This window comes from Crinia signifera, chromosome 4, assembly GCF_055691185.1.
Source record: "Crinia signifera chromosome 4, ASM5569118v1, whole genome shotgun sequence".
Classification (NCBI taxonomy): Eukaryota; Metazoa; Chordata; class Amphibia; order Anura; family Myobatrachidae; genus Crinia; species Crinia signifera.
Window position 1 is genome coordinate 232,253,923 of NC_139220.1, and position 22,996 is coordinate 232,276,918.

At 43.5% G+C, this 22,996-nt stretch overlaps 1 protein-coding gene across 3 annotated transcripts in view; it reads right to left on the reverse strand.

The window, feature by feature from the left end:
* ATP8B4 (ATPase phospholipid transporting 8B4 (putative)) overlaps nt 1-22,678 on the reverse strand; it is a 229,095-nt gene extending 206,417 nt beyond the window's left edge. For 2 of the 3 annotated variants that reach the window (XM_083183964.1, XM_083183963.1), the window contains exon 1: nt 22,446-22,678. The gene's annotated coding sequence lies outside the window, so the exon portion shown is untranslated. The remainder of the gene's footprint in view (nt 1-22,445) is intronic. The other variant, XM_083183965.1, reaches the window with a different exon arrangement.
* Between the last annotated feature and the right edge of the window lie 318 nt (nt 22,679-22,996).

Consider the following 22,996-nt stretch of genomic DNA (forward strand, 5'->3'; position numbering starts at 1 on the left):
TTCTACAGTTAAAAAAATAGTGCACAAAACACACTGACACACTTTTAAAATAAAACTTTATTACACACAAAGCCCACACATACTAATACTTACCTATCTTCTCTCCGTAGGTAGCCCTGATGTCCTGTGTCGGCGTCTTCTGGTCCTGTGTCGTCTTCTTCCTCCATGTCGACCGTCGCTGTCGCCGTCCGGATCCGACGAAATCCATTTGGGAAGCTGTGGAAGGAAACCATACTCACCTGTCCCAGCGCGACGTAGTCCAGGTAAGGGTCTTTGCAAAAAAACAAAACGAACACCCGAATCCAGCCGGACAAGCAGGGAGCCGCACGGTGTTTACATCGTGCGGCTCCGCCTCCCGAATGCCGCTATTGGCCGCCTTGCGGCCTAGCGGCCAATCAGGAGCCGCTAGGCCGCAAGGCGGCCAATAGCGGCATTCGGGAGGCGGAGCCGCACGATGTAAACAAACACACGTGCGTCTCCGTCAGTCCGGTCTGGTTTCGGGGTGTTCGGTTTGTTTTTTTGCAAAGACCCTTACCTGGACTACGTCGCGCTGGGACAGGTGAGTATGGTTTCCTTCCACAGCTTCCCAAATGGATTTCGTCGGATCCGGACGGCGACAGCGACGGTCGACATGGAGGAAGAAGACGACACAGGACCAGAAGATGCCGACACAGGACATCAGGGCTACCTACGGAGAGAAGATAGGTAAGTATTAGTATGTGTGGGCTTTGTGTGTAATAAAGTTTTATTTTAAAAGTGTGTCAGTGTGTTTTGTGCACTATTTTTTTAACTGTAGAACTACAAGTGCCAGCGGGCCCTTTAATGCCCAGCAGGCTGGGACTTGTGGTTCTCCAAGTCCCAGCTTGCTGGCACTTGTAGTGCCACAGTAAAAAACAATAGGTTCATCTTTTTTTTACAACATTTATCAGCTCGATGCCCACCGCCCAGGGGCATCGAGGACAGCACCAGGCTTCAGCCTGGTCAGGTAAGTCCTGGAGGGGGGGGACCCCTTCATTGGGGGGGTCCCCACTCCCCCAGGGCCCCTGGCCAGGCTGACTGGTCGGTAGGGAGAATGTTTTGGCCGCGGGACCTTATATTATAAGTGTCCCCCGGCTGTGACATTACCCTGCCGGCTGGTTGTGCCTGGGGCTGGTTCTTAAAATACGGGGGACCCCTACTCATTTTGTCCCCCGTATTTTGGGAACCAGCCCCGGACCTGGAGCCTGGGGCTGGTTGTTAAAAATCGGGGAACCCCTATTTGTCGGGCTCCCTGATTTTTAATTACCGGCCCCGGCTCCTTCAGCCTGGTGCTGGTTACAGCTGTGGGGGGGACCCCACGCCGTTTTTTTTTTTATTTATTTATTTTTCTATTTTTTTACACTGTAGCCTGCACGGATCTGACTGATCCGTGCAGGCTAAAACGCAAATAGAACAGGAAAATGGTGTTCTATTTTCCTGTCGTATTTGCGTGGGTGTTTCACACCACTAAGCAGCCGTATTGTCAGTACGGCTGCTTAGTAAATCAGAAACCACCATTCTTTTGAATGGTGATTTCTGTCGTATCCTATCGATGGTGTAGGGCATTCGTATTTGTAACTACAAATACGAATGTTCCATCTTTAGGACTACGAATTGTTGTATTTTTGGGATTGTAAATCCCGAAAATACAAATTCGTAAAAAAAAGGTGTATTTCTCCCTACGAATACACCTTTTTTCTACGAATCCATTTTGGTAAATGTCCCCCATAATCTCCTAAAATAAGTATCTTTAGGACTTATAATTAAAACTTGAATACAAAACAGGGTGTCTTCCCCCTTCTATAAAAACTCCCAAGATGTTAAAAAACATAGTGCACATCACAACTTGGAAGTTGGAATTTTATATCATTTTTTAATAAATCATTTAACACTTGGATATCTTGGCATCTGGTTTTGGAAATCCATTCAAGTGCCGAGACGTATCAAAGAAACCCTTACAGGAACATAGGGATTTGGTGCCAGGTCAGTACGATTTCTAAACATATTGAGTGTGAATACAGAGAATTGGAGCCTTAAAGATACCATGATATGCACATAGGGATCAGTCACATTGGTTCATAACCCATTCTCCCTCCACCTATGACAGAAGTACATGATCTGAGGATCTTTTAAAGAAACCTTGTTTTGCATATAGGAACCAACACCAAGGTCAGTGTGGTCCTATTAGCAATACACCCCCAAACCCCGAAAGAACGGCAGGATATCATCTATAAGAATAGACCAGCGCTGGGAAGCTACCCTATATTGTTTTTCTTCTTTAATATTATTTTTGTGCTCGTCAGTGAATGTGCTTTGGGACTTGTAGATCCATGTTCAATTATTTACCTCCTGGGATCTAGACACATTATCTTTAGAACACCAAGTTGAACGTTCTAAGGCAATATTTTATTAACAGTTTTTTACCAACATGAAGAACTTTTATGTGGCTATTTTCTAAATGTAGGGTATTTTATGGTGAAGGTATATTGTATTTGATATATAGATCAAGGTGAGAGCTAGCCCAGACAACTATGAAACTGCAATCACTTACTGTCTTTTGATTTGCATGCAATGTTTTCAACTTTCCTCTTGCCCAAAATGTCAATTTAATGTAAATAATTGGATATTTTCATGCATTCTTAGCATTATGCTCATGCAAGGACACGGCTGATCAGAGATGTCATGGGTGAACAGCAGGGAAATGACTGATCACATGAACTTCCACTCTGCTTCATGCAGAAACTGCACATGTGTCAATGGGGGCAAACGTAGGGGGATCAGGAGGATGATAAATCCCGTAGCATAGAATCCCCCATGGAAACCAATGGAGACTGCATTGTGATTAGAAATGGAAGTTACAAGTTTGTGTGTATGTAACAAGTGTGTGTGGGGGGGGGGGGGTTACTCTAGTTCAGTTGAATATACGGTACATGTACCTGTGACTGGTATAAGATAGAGGGCTACTATGTCACTAAGCATAATTTAAAATGTAAATAGAGACATTCCTTAATTGTGGTTATAGCAATGGTCTACTTCTCCTCATCTACATACAAAATATGCTCTTCCCAGACCTTTGAAATAAAACTTCTAACAGCAAAACATGTCGTGCAGGAAACACAGTAAATAATAACCATAAAAGCAAATACAAAAGATTACATCAGTCCGACTAGAGTACTGGATAAAGAAGGAAAATCGAGATGCGGTGATCCACTGTTTAAAAAGGAAGATTAAAAAAAAAAAAAAATACAAATGGCAGTAAGGTGCAATGGAGAGATACTGGATACTGCTCAACGCGTTTCGACGCTAGCTCGCGTCTTCATCAGGAGCTTGGGTAAGCTCCTGATGAAGACGCAAGCTAGCGTCGAAACGCGTTGAGCAGTATCCAGTATCTCTCCATTGCACCTTACTGCCATTTGCACAATACCAGGACTGCACTATATCCCGCACTTTATTCCGGACCGGTTTTACCATTGTTTCCAAGACCTCTCCAATTCAGCAGCTATCAGCAGTGTCATGCCAGGTATGCTTATACCAAAAGGACTGCCATAACAAACCTGCTTGGACCACCTGGACCTACTGGGCATTTATCCGGATTGGGACATAACCTATGCAGCTAGACCTTTAAGGAGACTTTTCAATTCCCCCGTCTCCCCCTGGTAAATATAACGTGCTGGTGCCAATATTGTGGATATATTTACATCAGAGAGCCTCTGTCCTATTATATGTATTTTTAATGTATTTTTATTGTTTATGAATTACTATGAGAGCTCTCATTGAATTATATTTTTATTATTAAATGTTATAAATATTCACGTGGTAGTGTATACTTCTTCAGAACAAACCTAGCGCTGTACATCCACCTTTTCTTTTGCCTATATACAATTGGGAGAATTACACACTCCCCGTACAGCAGCTTTGGCCGTGCCTGTGGTTCTTTTCTTTTTTCTGTATCTACTAGTAGGCTAAATGGGAACCATCATTTTTATAGTATCCATAATCCTTTGTGAAGTCTCATAGGCCCTTATTCTGATCGGTGCGGCCCGATCAGAATATGCGGCCGCAACCGTGCAGGCGAATCCCCGCCTTCCATACGGATCGCCACCTGCCGTCCGTATGCGGATATGTGGCGATCCGCATGAAATTGTACGGGGATACGCCTCCTCCATGGTGGGAGCAGCCCCTGCATTCGATGGTCGCCGAACATCGAATGCAGGGCCGCACGCTCCACCAGGTCCCGCAACACAAGACCACACGGACACTTGTCCGTGTGAAATCATGTATAGGGGCGGGCAGCTGACATCCGGCGATGTCAGATGCCCGCCCCGTACCCACGCGTCACGGCCTCATTACCATGCATACGCCCCGCGTTTGCATGGGAACGCCCATGAAACGGGGGGCGTATGCATAGGGTAATGAGGCCAAGTAGCCCCTCATGCCCCTCTACGCCCCCTGTGCGGCGTATAAAGAATCCGTGCGGCGAAATCGCCTGCACATGCGCAGAGTGACCTCTGCACATGCGCAGACGATCAACATCGGCGGTCCGTCCGCATGCGGGAATTTCCGCACCGATCAGAATAAGGGCCATAGATCCCTACCCCTACGTTTATTAATGTTGGTTGGAGCGGTCATGAAAAATCATCATTTTAACTTTTTCAAATAAGATTTGAAGGTGGTTTCAGGATGTTTTCATGACGGCATCCTTTGGTTTATGGGCCCACTCAATATGTAGAGCATGATTTGTAAGTTCAGGAACCAAGGACCAGAACATTCATTGAAGATTGGCTTCCAGATGGTGTGGAATGATGGATTCTAGGATGTTACGAATATTGGCTGGTAGCAGAAAAGATGTCTTCCCCTAAACCTTTTTTTAATTTTGTAAATATGGGATGTTCAAGCTGGGCTAACCCAGTATGAGTGGGAAATATTTTTTTGCTGTGTTTATATTCTGAGAGTATTTACACAAGTATCAATTATTATTGGCAAAAGATCTAGTCTACCTTTATACATTAATCATCCTCCCTATGTACAATAGATAGAGATCAACTTTTTAGAAACATTATCTACAATGTCCTCGACAGTGAAATGCATTTGCTTTATTTATTCACCATCAAGAGTGAATTATCGATAATCTATAGATCTAAAATACCACTCTATTAAGAACTAAGGTGTTTTTTTATTCAATAGCTAGATCATATTCCTGCTATCAGTTTCAGGTAATTTATGTTATCCCGGAAACCACTCTACTTGGTATATGTAGTGGCAAAGCTGAGGTAAAAATATGACTTAAAAAACTGGATTTCAAAATCAGCATCTTTATCACCGGTAGTCACTTCCTCACAAAATCCTTACAGGAAGAAAATAGGATTTTAATACCTACCGGTAAATCCTTTTCACAGGTTTCATATAGGATACTGAGGTCTGAATACATTGGGGAATAGAGGTCATCCGACAGGAGACAGGCACATACATTTTTTCAACCAGGGTGTGCTGCCCCATAGACCTGCTGTATGGTGGAGCGGATCCACCTAGCAATTAATTGCTTGGAGGTCGGGGCAGCCTTTCTTTTGCGCGTCATAAGCACAAATGGACACTCTGTCTTGCGTACACGAGCAGTCCTTCTGACTTAAGTCCTAAGGGTCCTGACCACATCTAAGGATTCAGGAACATCCTGATGCCCTAAGCTGGAAGGCACCACAATCTGCTGGTTCAAATGGATCGCCGACACAACTTTTGCCAGAAACTGTTGTCTTGTCCTAAGCTGCGCCCTATCCTAATGAAATATCAGGTAGGGGCTCTTACAGGAAAGAGTGCTTGCTCGGACATTCTCCTGGCCGAAACCAGAGCTAACAGCATCACCGTCTTCCCGGTGAGATATTTCAACTCCATTGAATCCAAAGGTTCAAATCAGGATGACTGAAGGAAGGTTAGAACTACTTCAAGGTCCCACTGTGCCATTGGCGGCACAAAAGGAGGTTGTATACGTAGTACACCTTGCAAGAAAACCTAGACTTCTGGAAAACCAGACAACTTCTTCTGGAAGAAAATGGAAAGGGCCTAATCTGGACTTTTAAGGGCCCCAGATGGAGGCCCAAATCCAAGCCCGACTGCAAAAATGCAGAACACGGTCCATTTTAAAATCCGCTGGTGGAAAACTCAATTTCTCACATCATGCCATGTATCTACGCCATATCTTGTGATAGTGTGATGCAGTCACCAGCTTCCTAGCCTGGGCCATAGTTGTAATGACTGAGGAATGAAATCTCTTTTGAGCTAAGATTTGCCGCTCAACTTCCAGGCCGGCAAAAAAAGTCACCCTAAGTCCTGGTAGACAATGGGCCTTGAACCAGAAGATCCATTCTGAGAAGCAGTCGCCACGGTTCTTCTACTAGCATGTCCAGCAGACTTGTGTACCACGCCCCTCGGGGCCAGTCTGGGGCTATCAGAATTGTCACCACCCTTTAGCTTCAAATTCTTTTCAATACTCTTCCCAACAGCGGGAGAGGAGGGAACAGGTACACCAGACTGTACCACCACGTTGTAGTCAGAGCATCCACTGCCTCTGCCTGGGGATCTCTTGTCCTCGTGCAATACTTGTTAACCCTGGAGGCCATAAGGTCTATCTGTGGCACTCCCCACAGATCAACAATGCTCGCAAATACCTGGGGATGCAATCCCCTTTCCAAGGGAATGCCCGGGAAAGTTGTGGCCACTGAGGAAATTCGCTTCCCAGTTGTCCACCCCAAGATGAAGATGGCAGATATTGTCACTGCATGAAGCTCCGCCCCGGAGAGGATCTTGATTACCTCTCTCATGCAGTCTCTTTTCTTTGTCCCTCCTTGCCGGTCTGTATAAGCAACCGTCGTTGCGTTGTCTGACTGGACCCTGGATCGCAGTAAGTTGTTTATATGGAGCTGAGCTTCACAGAGTGACCATTTTCTTTGAAACTGCACCCCTTATGTCACCGCACCCCAGCCCTGGAGACTGGCGTTCGTTGTAAACAGAATCCAGTCCTGGATTCCGAATCTCCGTCTCGCAGGTGAATTAACCTTCGTATATGGACGTGTGACCCAGGTCCCTTGGAACACCCTGGCGTGGAAAACTCCCGACTGAAGTGCCTCGAAGGAGACCACCATTTTGCCCATCAACCTGATGCATTGGTAAATTGACACCTGCAATGGGGTAATCACTTTCAACAACAACTGTTGAAGTGCGGACATCTTGTCCTCTGGGAGAAACACCCTCCTCTCTACCGTATCCAATGTTATCCCCAAGAATTGGAGACGTTAGGTCAGACCCAGAGAGGATTTGGGTATGTTCAGTATCCATCCGTGTTCTGAACAGCACACGTCTGGTGGCGTCTATCGCTCCAAGTAACCTTGTCGCTGAATCCTCTTTAGGAGCAGGTCGTCCAGGTATGGGATAATGTTTATCCCCTGGGTCCTTAGAAGGAACCTCATCTCCGTCATTACGTTGGTGAAGACGTATGGAGCGGTATACAGGCAAAAAGGCAGGGCCTGAACTGGAACTGCTCGTCCAGTATGGCAAACATTAAGTATGCCTGGGGTGAGCCCCATACCAGTACGTGAAGATTAGCATCTTTCACGTCGGTGGATGCCGGGAATTCCTTTTTTCCCCAACCCCACAATTACCTCTCGCAATGATTCCATCTGGAATTTGAAGCGCAAGGATAAGGGTTCGACGTCTTTAAATTGAGAATCAGTCTGATCAAGCCATCCAGCTTCAGTACTACGAATAGGTTGGAGAGGTATGTCTGAAAATCCTGCAATCCTCCGCAGCTGCCGGGAGTTCTGACATGAACAACCTGTGAGGGGGTGGTTTTTCGAACTCCAGCTTGTAACCGTGTGAAATAATACCCCTGACCCAAGGGTTGAGGTAGGATGCATGTGGTTGAAATACTTCAACCGAGTCCTCACCGCGAGTATGTCTCGAGGTGGGGGAAGCCTTCCATGCTGAGGGCTTGGGCACAGTTGTGCTTGTGCTGTGGTCACAATTTGGAGAGGTCATTGTTATTCTGGGCTTACCACAGGCACCTCTGTTGGCGTTGGAGCCACCTCTGGCCGTACTTATTTTTATTTATTTATTTACAGTTTCTTATATAGCCCTGCATATTCCGTTGCGCTTTACAATTGGAAACAACAGTGATTAAACAAACTGGGTAGATACAAACCGACATGGAGGTAGGAGGGCCCCCTGCTCGCAAGCTTGCAATCTATAGGGATAATAGGAGGGATACATAAGGATAGAAATCCATGGCATGGCAGTCCCATCAGATTACTAGACAGTCCTGGTGGGGTGCAATTAGATATGAATGTTACTGGAGGTTGTGTGGGGGTCCTGAATATGATAAGCTTGCCTGAAGAGGTGAGTTTTCAGGGAACCCTTGAAAGTTTGGAGGCTAGAGGAGAGTCTTAGTGTGCATGGAAGGGCATTCCATAAGGTGGGTGCTGCCCGACAAAAATCCTGCAAGTGTAAGTGGGAGTGAGTAATGAGTGTGGATGAGAGACGCAGATCTTGTGCAGAGCGGAGAGGTCGGGTGGGGATATATTTTGAGATAAGCAAAGAGATATAAGTTGGTGTAGTCAGAGTGATGGCTTTATATGCAAGTAGAATTTTATATTGAATGCGGTAATATACAGGCAACCAATGGAGGGACTGCCAGAGCCGATCGTCAGACGACGAACGTCTAGCCAGTAAGATCAGCCTTGCCGCTGCATTCAAAATATTGAGTTTGAGGTGACGAGATGGCCTTAGGCTTAACATCAAAGACTGAAAGGACTGCTGGGTATTCCCTGAAAAGGGGCATCTTACTTGTGTGGAAGCAAATGGGAGGAAGGTAGACTTGCCGGCCATGGTCTTTGAAATTAATTTGTCTAATTCACTCCCAAACAATCTCTCTCCCATGAAGGGAAGATGCTCCACACTGCGCTTGGAGTCTGCATCTGCAACCCACTGCCGCAACCATAAGGCCCTGAGGGCCGATACTGCCATGGCTCCTTTTGTGGCTCACACAGCATCTTTGCCGTATCTTGGATGTGGCAAAGCTTTCCAGCTACATGAGAGTCACATCCATGTCACCCAGCAACCCTTCCTGTATTTGGGTAGCCCATGTAAATACAGCTTTAGTCATCCTGCAGCTAGTGAGCACTGGGCGCTGAGACGCGCCGCTGGCAGTCTAAATTGCCTCAACCGTATCCTTCAAGGTGGGAGACCCCGGTACAGGGAGTACCACCTTTTTAGATAGACGGGACACCGAAGCACTACTGTGCTGCGGTGACATATATTGCTCACAAGTGACTTATGCTGTAGAACTTGGAGTAAACTTGTTACTGCATATCATACAGGTTAACTTTCCCACCATATTGGAGAATGTAACCACCCCACTAACACACTTAAACACTCCTAGTACACAGCTAAGTCAGTGTCAGATAGATAGCAGATATTAAAGTATGTGAACAGAGCCGGTCTTGAACCTTGAGCCACATATATATATATATATATATATATATATATATATATATATATATATATATATATATATATATATATATATATATGCTTAATAGCAGTGGGGAGAACTCAGAGGCATATGGGGACCAGCACACCTGTAACCTTAGTACCCTAGATTGAGGGTCTGGTAAAACTTATGTATGTGCATACAATTATACCCCAATGTGGCTGTAAAGCACACAGAAAATGCTACACAGTGCTATACTAGCTGTCTCTGCTGTCTGAATCTCTCTGCACTACTGGTGGTTGCTGTATGCATAGAGGATACTGGCTTATAGTCAGTGTGCTGCCGTAATGGCACCCACAGCATGAGGAAGAAGCAGGAAGCAGTGTATAAGTGCGCTTTCTAGCTCTGGTCCCGCTCTGAGCTAAGCCCGCCCCTCTAATGGTGCCAGGGCTATACTTACATTTATACTGGTGCCGGTGTTTTAAACATGTTAACAACAGATCAGAACATGCCCTGGTGGTCCAGTGGCAGCTCTTGGCATCCAGTGTAAGCGAGGCTGTGAGCGGTTCCTGTGCAGGGACACCACCATCTTGCTGCACATAAACCGGGGTACCCCACTGTGGGGACCCTGGGAACACTCATCACCGATGTCTTCAGGCTCAGCCAGGAGTGTGCAGCATACTGGGGGTGTGCGTGCTGCAGTGAAATGCCCACAGTAACAACACCCTCTCAAGTCAGTGGACCTGCAGGAGGGATCAGTTTGGTTCCTTAAGAGGCCTGCAACTGTCCCTTCCCCCGGCTTCCCACGAAGCAGGGAAGCTGTTTAGCCCAAACAGCAACCCCAAAATAACAAAGTAAAGTAAACTGAAGAAAAACTCTCTGGAGCTCCAGGAGTGTGCATAACCTCTATTCCCCAATGTATAGAGACCTCAGTATCCCATATGAATGATAGTGAAAGCAATTTTCTTTGATTTAAAACACATCCATATTGAGGAGGGGTTCTCAAGTAAAGTGAAATCAACAGTCCAGGTTTGGACAGTTTCTTTAATCATGCACAGGTGAGCTATTCTTTTGCTTCCTCTGTAATTTCCCCACCTGTTCCAAAACTTGAGGGCTGAGGTTGGAAACCACTCATGATACTTGTGTATTATCACGGCGCCCCCCGATTTCCATTGCAGGGCATTGTACAACCACAAAATCGCATTGCATCACATCGCATGCCATATGATCGCATGCAATGCGATGAGACGCGATTATACTCGATTTTTAATTGTCCAGGCACCCAGATGCCTGATTCCTATGTTAAATGCCCCCCCCCAGACCCGATTTTAGATTGTACACCCACCCTGATGGGTAATGACTATGTTCAAATGCCCCCCATTGTTAACGCCACTCCACTATCAACGCCAACCCGAAGCGTGGCGAGCGGCGGCGATACACGTCCTCCGACCTTTTCATACCCCCACTATCCACGTCGGCGTGGAGTTGACCTTATATAGTGTGGCAAGCGCAGCGAGCCACCGAGCCCGAAGCGTGGCGAGCCCCGCGAGGGGACGTATAATACTTGTGAAGTAATGCTCGCCACACTTCGGGCTCGCTGCACTCGCCACACTATATAAAGTCAACTCCACGCCGATGTGGATAGTGGGGGTATGAAAAGGTCGGAGGACGCGTACCGCTGTGCTCGCCATGCTTCGGGTTGGCGTTGATAGTGGGGTGGCGTTAACAATGGGGGGCATTTAACATTGTCATTACCCATAAGGGTGGGGATACAATAAAAAATCTGGTCTAGGTGGGCATTTAACATGGAAATCGCGTCGCATTGCATCGCATGCCATTATAATGGCATGTGATGCGACGCGATATTAAAATTGTACACTCATCCCGGGGAAAGGCTCAAATCGGGTCCATCGCATACCTTAATTAGTGGTATGCGACGCGATGGGTGCCGTGATAATACACAAGTACCCCACTAATATAGAAAAATATAAACCTTATGATTTTTTTTATTGTTATCAACATGTGTAACGCATCCGGTTTACATCTTAAATATCATCATCATCATTAACACAAACAGTATAGCACTATACAGTATATTTCCAGTTAAAACTGGGTCACTCCTACAGAAAGAGGTTATCAAAGGCATCTCAGACTTACTCACTACTTGGTCACAGGACTTTCCCACACTAATTTCTCAACTATGTATTTTACTGAAAGACATTATGTTGACAGTTATGTTGATATTGGCAAAATGGTGACCTTAGAGTTAGGGAAGAACGCTCATGAGTACTGCAGCTCCATCAGATTTGTGCACCTGAAGTCACACTCACATGCCCACTGAAACCCAGGTTTCAGATGTGCATTGTTTGAAAAAGCTGTAGCCAACAGGAGCAGGTCAATTGCAGCTCAGTCACCAGGTGCAATCTGTCAACATTATAACAGGTCAACATTTTCTCAGTTTCTAAATGAAGAATGTCAACATGGTCAATGTTGACAGCTCATAACAAATATAAATATAAAAGGCTAAATCTTCACCTTTTTAAGGTAAATTACCACCAATGACTACTAAATGCCACTTGATGGACCAAAAAACTCCTAACAGAAAGTGTAACCAAAAGGATCTGTTTCAAACTTCCTGGATATGGACAGAGGTAGCTGTGAAGACAGAGATTAGTGGTAGGTGCAGATAAGCACTAAAGATGCCCATACATGCTCCGATCCTGGCGTGCATTCTGGGCTAAAATAGCATCCATTGCATCGCATTGCATGCCTTGTGCATGCGATGCGATGAAAAGCAAGTACAAAAAGTATGTGCAGCACATACTTTTTGTACTGTGCGATGAGGTGCCGCGGGAGCGCGTACCTCAAAGCACACATCGCACCACCAGGATCGGTGCGTGTATGGGCACCTTTAGCTGTAATTTTAACAGGCTTTTAACTAGTACCTTATAAAACAGCGAGCTCTTTCACAGGCTATATCATATAGTATCTTTGTGAGCAAGGTCCCTCTCAGTTAATTTCTGCTCTTAGCATTCTTTCCACCAGCTGTTCACATATTGACCCTTCTTGTAGTTGATTCGGACTGATGCGTATTTCGGACAGGAACCGAGTGTTCTTAGCCCCACCTACCCTACGGATCGCTCACACCGTCCAAATGCGGTAAGACGCTGAGCATATGCACCGTTAGCGGATGTTTCATGTGAACACCTCCTCCATCAGTGAGAACCTCCCCCATCCTCCGATGGTTGCCGACCATCGTATGATGGACCAAGTGGTCAGGCAGCCCTGAGTGCTCCAGAGCACTCAGACATTTTTCCGTATGAAAGCAGGGATATGGGCGGGCAGCTGACATCCGGCTATGTCAGTTGTCCGCCCCCCACACGTGCGTCACGGCAGCATTACCATGCAATCGCCCATCGTTTTCATGGGAACGCCCATGAAACGCGAGGCGTACACATATGGTAATGACCCCAAACAGCCCTTCACGCCCCTCTCCACCCCCTGCTCGGATGGTTCCGTACGATCGTTTTTTGCACGGACCTCACTCAGTGTTCAGACGTGCGAGGCGTTCGCACATGCGCAGATACGTCTCTGCACATGCGGAAATACCAAACATCGGCCATCCGACCGCACACGGAGCTGTCCGACTCAATCAGAATAAGGGCCATTGTCAAGTTATGGTTTTGCTGACTCTTCTATGGAAGACCTTGTGACACCAGCGGTCACAATATGGCGCTCCCGAATAGCACCTCAAGCACAACTGAATCTCTCCCTCCCCCAAGACTGAAATACTGGTTTCATTTTATTATCACTGACCAAGATGGTGCAAGCATCTACCATAGAACCGTTCATAGCAATCAATACTGGGTATAAACCTGGGTACTAGCAATCAATACTGGGTACTTTAACACTTATAGAAACTTCAGACATAAAGGCAGTCACTTACCCCATTTTCTAGAACATTCTCCAACCTGACATATCTATTTTTATTAAAAATGTCCTTATTCCCACACTTGAAGGCTATTGTCAGTGGATCGCTCTTTATTGATATCTGGATAGCTCACAAACAATATCTAGGTCACAAGTCAATAGGTGTACACTATATGGTCAAAAGGTCATCACAAACCGGAGGCTGCCATATGAATAAGTCAACATGATTTTGGGGGGGATTTTTATTTAACATTTTCATACTTTACAATTCATGTGTACTCCAATGGGAATGGTAAAGTGTGCCGAATGCATAGGTAGTGGAGTGAGACATGCTGAGGTGCCGACATTGACACCAAAAAAGTAGAAAAACCCATGTTGAACTTTTCATATGTTGACCTTTTGGGGTTGTCATATTGACTGACAACCTAGACATTGTCTGTGAGCTATACTACGCTCCTTTTTTCCTGCCCAACCTCACATACATGTGAACTCAAAATCTTTTGATTTACAACTGGAAACATTTCATTGATGACGTGAACAAACTGTAAAACCAAGCACATTATCCAGACCTGAAAAGCTGAAACCAAAGTCATTTACCGCACAGGCTTCCTGTTCTTGCCAAGTTTCACTTTAAAATGATGGTCCTCACACCTGCCTGTCTATACTCTCTTGGCTGATTAGAATTCTTTTTCCAAGTCAGTGCAAAATGCAAAGAAGGTGCTTGTGCAGAAAAAGGCTTTTTTTGGGTCATTCACTTGGTATTAAATTAAATATTCATGACCAGTCCTGCATTTCAGTAATTAACAAGAGAGAACAGACTAGTTTATTAATGTAGGAGGAAGTATAATCAAGGAGTATGTGCATCCATTCCACAGAAAGGACTCACAAAGATTAGTTTCCAGCAGTTGGCTGAAAAAGAAGAAAAAGGATTGTGACAAGGGGCCTTATTCTGGTCGATGCGTAAATTTCCGAATTCTTTCGGATGGCGTTTTTTAGCCATCTGCGCATGCGTAGGCAACGCCATGCGCATGTGCCACGCAAGGTCTCCGTACTTGTTCTCACTAATACCGTACAGAAATGTGCACCGCATTCACTCGGGAGATATGGGCGTATTATGGGCGTACTTATTAAAACTGCATTAGAAACTTTTGGCCTAGAGGTGCCGTGAAGCCAATTCGGATACTTTAGGACACCATGATTAATGATTTGGTACTAATAATCCTACTTCCTTAAAGATTGACAGTGATTAATATGTCTGTTTGGCAAATACCATGACCAGCTTGGTAATTAGGTGGGCCGCAACTGTCTCCAACCATCTACAACTCCATGTACCGAATTGTCTAATGTCTGCTGGAAAATGTGGATCGGCGAATTACTCACTAGTTCAAATGTTTATTCGAAAATGCTGCCGTTTTCAACTCTTTTCCACCAATGCAAAGAATAAAAAGAGGTGATGTTGCCCATAGCAACCAATCTGAGTATGTCTATCATATTTCTATTGCATCCAGGAAAATAATAAACTCTCAGCTTCATGACCCTGGTCGGGAGCAGGGTCAGGGTCCCGGGACTTAAGCCCCATACACACTACACAATTTTAAAAAATAAACCATCAGTCAGAAGGGCTCTTCTGAGCAATAGTTTTGAATAAAGGGGTAGTGTGCATGCTCAATATCATTAACGACCCCACCCTCTCCCCCTCAGCTGAACATGCAGGTCACTTTTGAGTACGTAGCCAACCACCCGCACGTTCAGCATGGTCCAAGTGACGTTACTGAATGATATCGTTCAGTGTTTATGGACATCTAAAATCACAGCACTGAGCGGTGATGAAGCTTTTGATAAATCTACATGTACCTGCACACTGGGTAAAAGCCCAATTGCAGTGTGAAATCAAAACACATAGCATAGAAAAGTCAGCTAAATATATTTGTGCTCCGATTTTCCCAAACATTCTTTTAAACTGTTGATATGGGCAGACATCCTTGTGACGCTAATCAGATGTGTCCATTAGAGCCAACGTGCTGAAAACTGGCAACTTGATGAGGTCAGAAGTAGTTTCTGGGAAGCACAGAGTTTAATCTCCTTCATCAAATTGGCTGTTTACACATTCAATAACAATAATAAGTATTCATAGCTACCCAGAATATGGCTAATACAAACAATACAGACAATACACTACATCAATGCGGCCGGCGAGGGGGTTTGTATGGCGAGAATTGGTTGTTTCCATCCTCGCCACCTAATCCCCTCACCGGCCGCTCGTCATATCCTATTTTCCCTTGAAACCCTTGCCGTCCTCACTCGCAGTTTCCACCTCGCTTTTTAGAAACGGCGGGGTGGAAACGGCTAGTGAAGGTGGGTGGGTTGAATACTGAGGGCAGGCTATGACTTCAAGCAATAGGTACTGCTTGCCATCATAGCTCACCTAAATGGCATTGAATATACAACCATGTGTTTAGTTATATATTGTTTGACGGGGTTTTTGTGTAAGGTGTAACTGTTTGCCAGCTAAAGCTCCTAAGATATTTTTGCACCAAGTTAGACATTCATCTTTAGAACTGCTTTCCCCAAAGGTGCGCTATTCAAATAGTAACAATTTTTGCAATAAGATAATGCAAAAGACATACTTCTAGTATATTTGGGCATAAAAAAAAGGCATACATTTCTCATTGTATAAGCATCTCCAGTACCTTGTAGATAAGTGATTCCCAAAAACAAACCTATATTCTAATAATAATAATAATTATGTTTGACATATATTGTGCAACACCATTCATTGGGGAATTACACATTTCACAGCAAGAAAAAATCTTAACTAGCTAACAAACAATTGCACTGGACAAAGCATAATTCAGAAAACACAGAAGAAACAAGAAGCAAACAAAAGGATGCACAAGAGTGAAGGATGAGGGACCAGATGCTGATACAATCTAATAATACACAGTAAGGTCCAGGTATATTTGGACTCGTGACACAATCTTCATAATTTTGTCTCTGTATGTCACCACAGTGATTTGAAATTACACATCGGGATAAAAGTGCAGACGTTCAGCTTTAATTTAATGGGTTATAGTGTATTGCACCCATTTTATACACAGACCACTATTTTCAGTGTCTTAAAATGTACTAATTGCCCACAGCAACATCCTATGTGAAATAGAACTCCCATCCTAGTAAATTTCCCCCAGAATGATAATTTTAAATATTCTGTTGAGAATACATTGCAGGCAAAGACTGCTTGAAGTCTAGAACCGGTGGGCATCACCAAATGCTGGATATCCTCCTGTGTTAATCTTTGACATGCTTGTATTGCCGCAGTCTTCAGTTGTTGTTCGTTCATGGTCTTTCTGCCTTCAGCAAGTTATATGTAAATAGTTTTGGGTGCCCATTAATTATCATGCTTGTCGCACACAAAAGAACTAGCTTTAGCCAAGTATAGCACCGAAACCTGTCTAAAGTCCTATTTGGTGTTCCCAGACAGCCCAAACCAGAGTTCCGCACATTTCTGCTTGCCACCTCATAAGGCTGTGGAATAGGCCAGCCCTGTTCAAAATACAACCTTTGAGTCTATTGTCCAATTACTTTTTGACCCTTGAAAAAAAGGGTAGTACTTAACAGCTGTAATTTCTAAACCAGTGGTTCCCAAATGAGGTCCTCAAGGCCCTACAAACATCCAGGTTTTAAGTATATCCATGATTGGCCATAGGTGACTTTATTAGTACCTCAGTAAATTGAATTTAACGATGTGTGCTGTGCCATGGACATATTTAAAACATGGACCATTGGGATGACTTGAGGACTGCATTTGGAAACTTTGGTCATAAACTCTTCATCCAAATTGGATGTGCATACCCTCACAGCTGATCTCCACAATAAAACCATATTCATTGCTAACATTCCTATTTTTTGATAAGTAAAATAACGTCTTTCCAAATATATCTATGGATCGAACTGTATGATCATCAGATTTTGTTACCACAGTTCATTATCAGTGTGAGCGTGTAATTAATCTAAGCAGATATGTCACTCACAACACCAAAAGAAAAGTTGTGAATCACTGCTTTAAAACAGAGGCTTCCAACTCCAACAGGTCACATTTTCAAGATTTCTGTCAGGATAATTATGGACTCAGCTAAATAAATCAATACACTTGCACATGACTAAAGAAATCTAGAAAACTAAGTGTTGAAAACATTGGAGGTTTGGAATTTGAGTTAAGATCCTATACAAAGCGTTATAAAAAAAATAATTATGCTGCTCTTAAGCAGCAGAAGCATTTCATCTACATTACTACTAAATACAGGTCCCTATAAATTGCCTCATGTTTTGGACGTTTATATCTCAATATACAGCAATTCAATCTACATCCACCGCAAGCTTAAGAAAACTGCCCCAATTCCAGCCAGTTAAAACCATGTATCTGCATGTTGACCTTTGTGCTTCTCTGAACATATCTAGAAAGATGTAAATGTTTCCATTGAACGCAAGTACAAATGGAAAATCGCAGATGCAGCCACTATGAGTGCATCAGGCTCGAAACTCAGCACTCAAGGCATTTGATATCCATGTTTGAGAAGCTGTTTAGATCAAAATTACTCCAGTAGTAATGTCATCTATGCTTAAACATGGATATCCTTAAAACCTACTAGAATAGCTTCAGGACAGAGTCTTAGAAACACATCTAACAATTAAGTGTTATCACCAGTTTATTCGACTACATGCAGCCATTTTTTGTTATGTAGAAATGCCAAAACATTCAAGATTACCACATTAAAATGGCTGCCGAGGTGTGATGTGAACTGGAGAACGTTCTCCAATTGTGGATTCTGATTGTTCCACACTCTTCAGTGTCAGAGGCCTAATTTTTAAATGGGGCTGCAAGTTGAATTTTACAGCCGCAGTAAAATGGTTGCACAGCTCAGCCCACAGACTCCGGGGAGTTTAAGTAACATGGGTGGGAGAATCATTTTATTGGGAGGTAATGGAAAATAAACATTAAAAATAGCACAGAAGGGCGATTATATATCGGTTAGTATCTTATGGGACTAAGAGATAAGATAGCTATGTGTGGGTCTGTATATATATATATATATATATATTTTTTTTTTTTATTATTATTCTTTTGGGAACTAATAAACATAACATTACCACTGGATTGCATCAGTGTGCTGCTATTTGTTTGGACTTTAGAAAGTAACTGCATGTAAGTACAGTAGATGTAACACCCTAAGGTCAGTGGCACTCTGCCAATTTTTCCTCTGTAATTCTGTTAGTAAAAAAAAAAAATTGCAGTGCAAAATCCCATAGGTACCCATTAAGGATTTGTTCACACCTATCCATGAACACCTGAAAAGTGAATTAAAAATATGATGATTTCTTATGAGCTCATTCCCATCATAGTGTTCTCATATTTTACAACTCAGCACAGCTTAATTCCCTCCACACCAATCCCCAATATCCCCTGAAAAACACATTGTCAGATGCAGACTTGGTCATAAATTGGGTGTAATTTACTAGAGAGAAAAAGCTGGTGAAACATAAACTCTTTACACCCTTATGCGGAGGAATATGCTTCTAATAACCAACCTCAGTAACATGTGTCTACTTTACAACAGATTTACTTCAATGTTTTTTTTTTTTTTTTGTATTTCTTTTGCTCAAAACAATATGTATTTGCTATTCCGTATTGAAAGAAAATGTAATAAAAAAAACTTTCCAATACAGCAGAAACAATTCTATGTTGTGCTCTGAAAATTTTATTAAGCTAAAATATGAATATAAAAGCATTTATTTATGCTATGACAGCTATTGGTGCATTTACACTCAGCCAATCATGAGCAGTTTGCTAGTGCTGTGAACAAACATCAGTATCATGTGATACTTACACCAGGCCATGACCAACCGCAAACAATATACCTTTGTCTCATGTGCGACTGGGTCCTTGTATACATCTAATTGCAACTGCGCACACATACTTTTGTCCCATACTAAGAGAATGCCTAATGGTAGGTTAACATGAAAACTGATCTTATTTATCAAGGCTCTTAAAGGAATAAAGATGTAAAAGAAGAAGTACTAGCTAAGGAGTTTCTATATTACAAGCTGTGTTTGAAAAATGATAGAGTCAGGTTGGTTTGTACGTTATCTCCCATAACTGTATCACACTCCAAGTTTTGATAGGCAACATAGGATTTTTCCGGGTCTACCAAGCCAACAAATTTCCTGGTCTTAGCCTTGTGACTCTGGCCGGGAGCAGGGTCAGGGGTAGTGTGTCTGCTCAATGGGCCAGATTCCCTAAGCGTCAAAAGTGATAAAATAGAGAGTGGCAAACTGCCAGCCAATCAGCTCCTGTCTGAAATTTTTCAAACACAGTCTGTGACCTGGCAGGTAGGAGCTGATTGGCTGGCTGTTTATCACTCTCCATTTTATCACTTTTGAACCTTAGAGAATCTGGTCCAATATCATAAACGACCCCTGCCACTCTCCCTCGCTCCCCCCCCCCCCCCCCCCGGCTGAACGTGCAGGTCAATTGTGGCCGCATGTTGAATGTGGTCCAAGTGACGTCACTGAAAGATATTGTCAGCTATATCGTTTAGTGTATGCACAATATTGTCCACCTGCTGGATCGCCAATATATTTTTGGCCCCGCAGGGCGTCTAGTGTTTACGGGTCTTGAGCTGCTTACTTTCACAAAAAAAACTGAGTTTCTGCGCATGAACGTGCAATACCCTAGGATTTTGCTGCTAGTACCTGGGGGTATGCTGTAGACTGGTTGGGGGTATTTGAAAATAATATTGGTAATGTCGGAAGAAGAGGAAGAAGTCACATCACTCTCGGTTCCGTCTGGAGCATCATCAGTGTCTCCTCGTGCTTTGGCCCATCCAGCAATCCACTGAAAGCTAACAGTGCTGCCCTCAGATAGCAGTGTTCATCTGCCATGCGTTGACATGGGTGGAGGAAGCAGCGAGATTAATCCTACAGGAGTTAGCGGGAACCCCCGGAAACAGTACCCAGCCAATGTACAGACACAGAGGGACCCGAATCCTGACCGCACGCTACTTTTCCATTCCGCTCGTAAATACTGTGGATACTCATAAATGAAAAGCCGAATCAAGGGGTACGGGAGAGAAAAAAGATTTGTAACTGCTGTTCTAGTGTAAAAAAGTGTTTAGTCTTTTGAGCTACATCACAATAGTGAATTCAGATTGATTGACAAACATAGAATTTGATGGCAGATAAGAACCACTTGGCCCATCTAGTCTGCCCATTTTCAAGTCAAAGCTTTATAAGCTGATAAAATTATTTGAATTGCTTAATGTGTGATGCTGCCAGTGGTTTTAACTGACAAAATAAGCAGCATTTTCTTCCAGTAATATTCTTATTATAAACAACCTTACTAGTGTGACCAACAGACATATAAAATCATTTTTTTCTCTCTGTAATATGCTCCATTATCTCTCAGTAAAACACAGTCCGCCATAGATATAGACAATACATATACACACAATTATTGTGACATGATAGTTTCACCGTTCATGTGAACACCACCACAATAGATACAGAGATGAATTGGCCATGGTAGCAATAGAAACATATGATCATATTCTATAAATACCTAATGTACTATACTGTATGTGTACAGTATTATTACATAATAATAATAATAATAATACATAATTATTACATTATTATACATACACATATAATGTAGGTCTTGCTCTGGGAAATTATTCATCACATGGTCAATGAAGGGTCTTTAGCAATGCTGGAAGTGGCAGTACCTCAACTTTTTGGCACATTTTAAAAAGGCCAATCAATATACTGTATCTGATCTAGGAGGGTGATTCCTGGCACCTGATATCATTCTCTGCTCTTGCTATAATTATCTTGCCCTTCAGTCTATCTTACCTTGCTATATAATCCACAGTAATTACCTTGCTCCTTTTTTTCGTAAGACTGCAGCCCCTTTGTTTGCAGTGTGTGGTAGTAAAAACTATGACAGCAGACATGAAGATTTAAAGAAAGAGGAAATGGCTATGTCACCTAAACTGTTTCAGGACAACAACCTGAGTCATCTACAAATGTACATGTGTCCCAAGTACCATGAATAGCAACTCTTTCTGATAATTGTCTCGACAGGGAGAAGTATATACAGAATATAAGGGACATTATATTGTCTCATTGGTGAACAGGGAGAAATATATACAGAATAGAAGGGACATCATTTATCTCTTGATTGCACAGGGAGACATTAATACAGAATAGAAGGGTCATCATATTCCAATGCACATAGAGATGTATATACAGAATATAAGGGACATAATATTTTGATTCTTCAGTGCACAGAGACATATACTGTATACAGAATAAAAGCAAAGAGTTACCAAGAATCAAATACCAGTACATTAGTTATGGGACACCCAAACAGCCCTTTGGAGTGCACTACCCACTGCAAGAAGACAATATAGCCTGATTATGATATAAACAATGACTTATAAGTGTCCATTGGAAAAATATAAAATACAAATGTATCTGGAGTAGAATTATTAGTTCTAAAAAAGCTTAATCACATACTACAACATAACTAGGATCCCCGTCACATTTTCCAGCAGCCAGGGGCATACAAAGCACTCAGTGATGATGAGAGCAGCAGGCTGCTGTGTACACAGCAATACGGAAACCTCTGCTAGAAATGAATGCAATTTTAAAAGGGTCTTCTTGTCATGCGTGGGGGAGGGTGACTGAGAACATCACCTACTGGAACTTTAGGGGCCAGGCAGATACATTGGGGGGTTACATTGGCTGCGCGGGGCTCTGATCTAGGTATTGGGGGGGAAGGGTCACCGGAGGTACACATCACCCACGCAGGTATAGAGAAGAAAAAAACCCACGAGAATCCCCCATCTCTCCACGCAAGTCCAGGCCTGCTATGTGTGGGTGAGATGGATGTGCATGGAGGAGTAGGGGAAACCATACGTTTCCCACTTCAGTCATCCCATCGTTCCTGCCCGGGCGAACTTACCGCGAATGCAGCCCGTTAGGTAAACAATCATCTTCCAGCGGGGAGAGGGTGGGGCCGTGCTGGGGTCGGGTGGGGAGCTCCGGGCTGAGGATGAAGTCACAGCCCGAGGAGGAGGCGCTCCAGACAGGGGAGACTCAGAGCTTCCGCTGCCTGCAAGGGCTCCTGCGAAGCCTCATCCTTCCCCGTACGCTGCCGCTGCTGTTTGTGTGTGTCTCCTGGGGCTCCTCTCACTCCCCTACCTGAGCTGCCTTCAACTCCCACCACAGGAGAAGCACTGTATCTATCTCCGGTGTTTATGTCACAGTTGAGGTTAAAAAAAATCCTATAACGTTTAAAAATGAAAAAGGAAAAAAAGTCTAAGTACTGTATATGTAAAGTACAACAAATATGCACTGATATTTGGAAAATATACAGCCGATAGCAATTTAACCATGGGAATTTGTGTTAACTATTATAAGAAAAAAAATATTTAATATTTTTTATATATTTTACTTGTGAACAAAGATATTGTGCAGGGCAGGCTAGTTTTGACATCTATAGTGTTTGTCAAG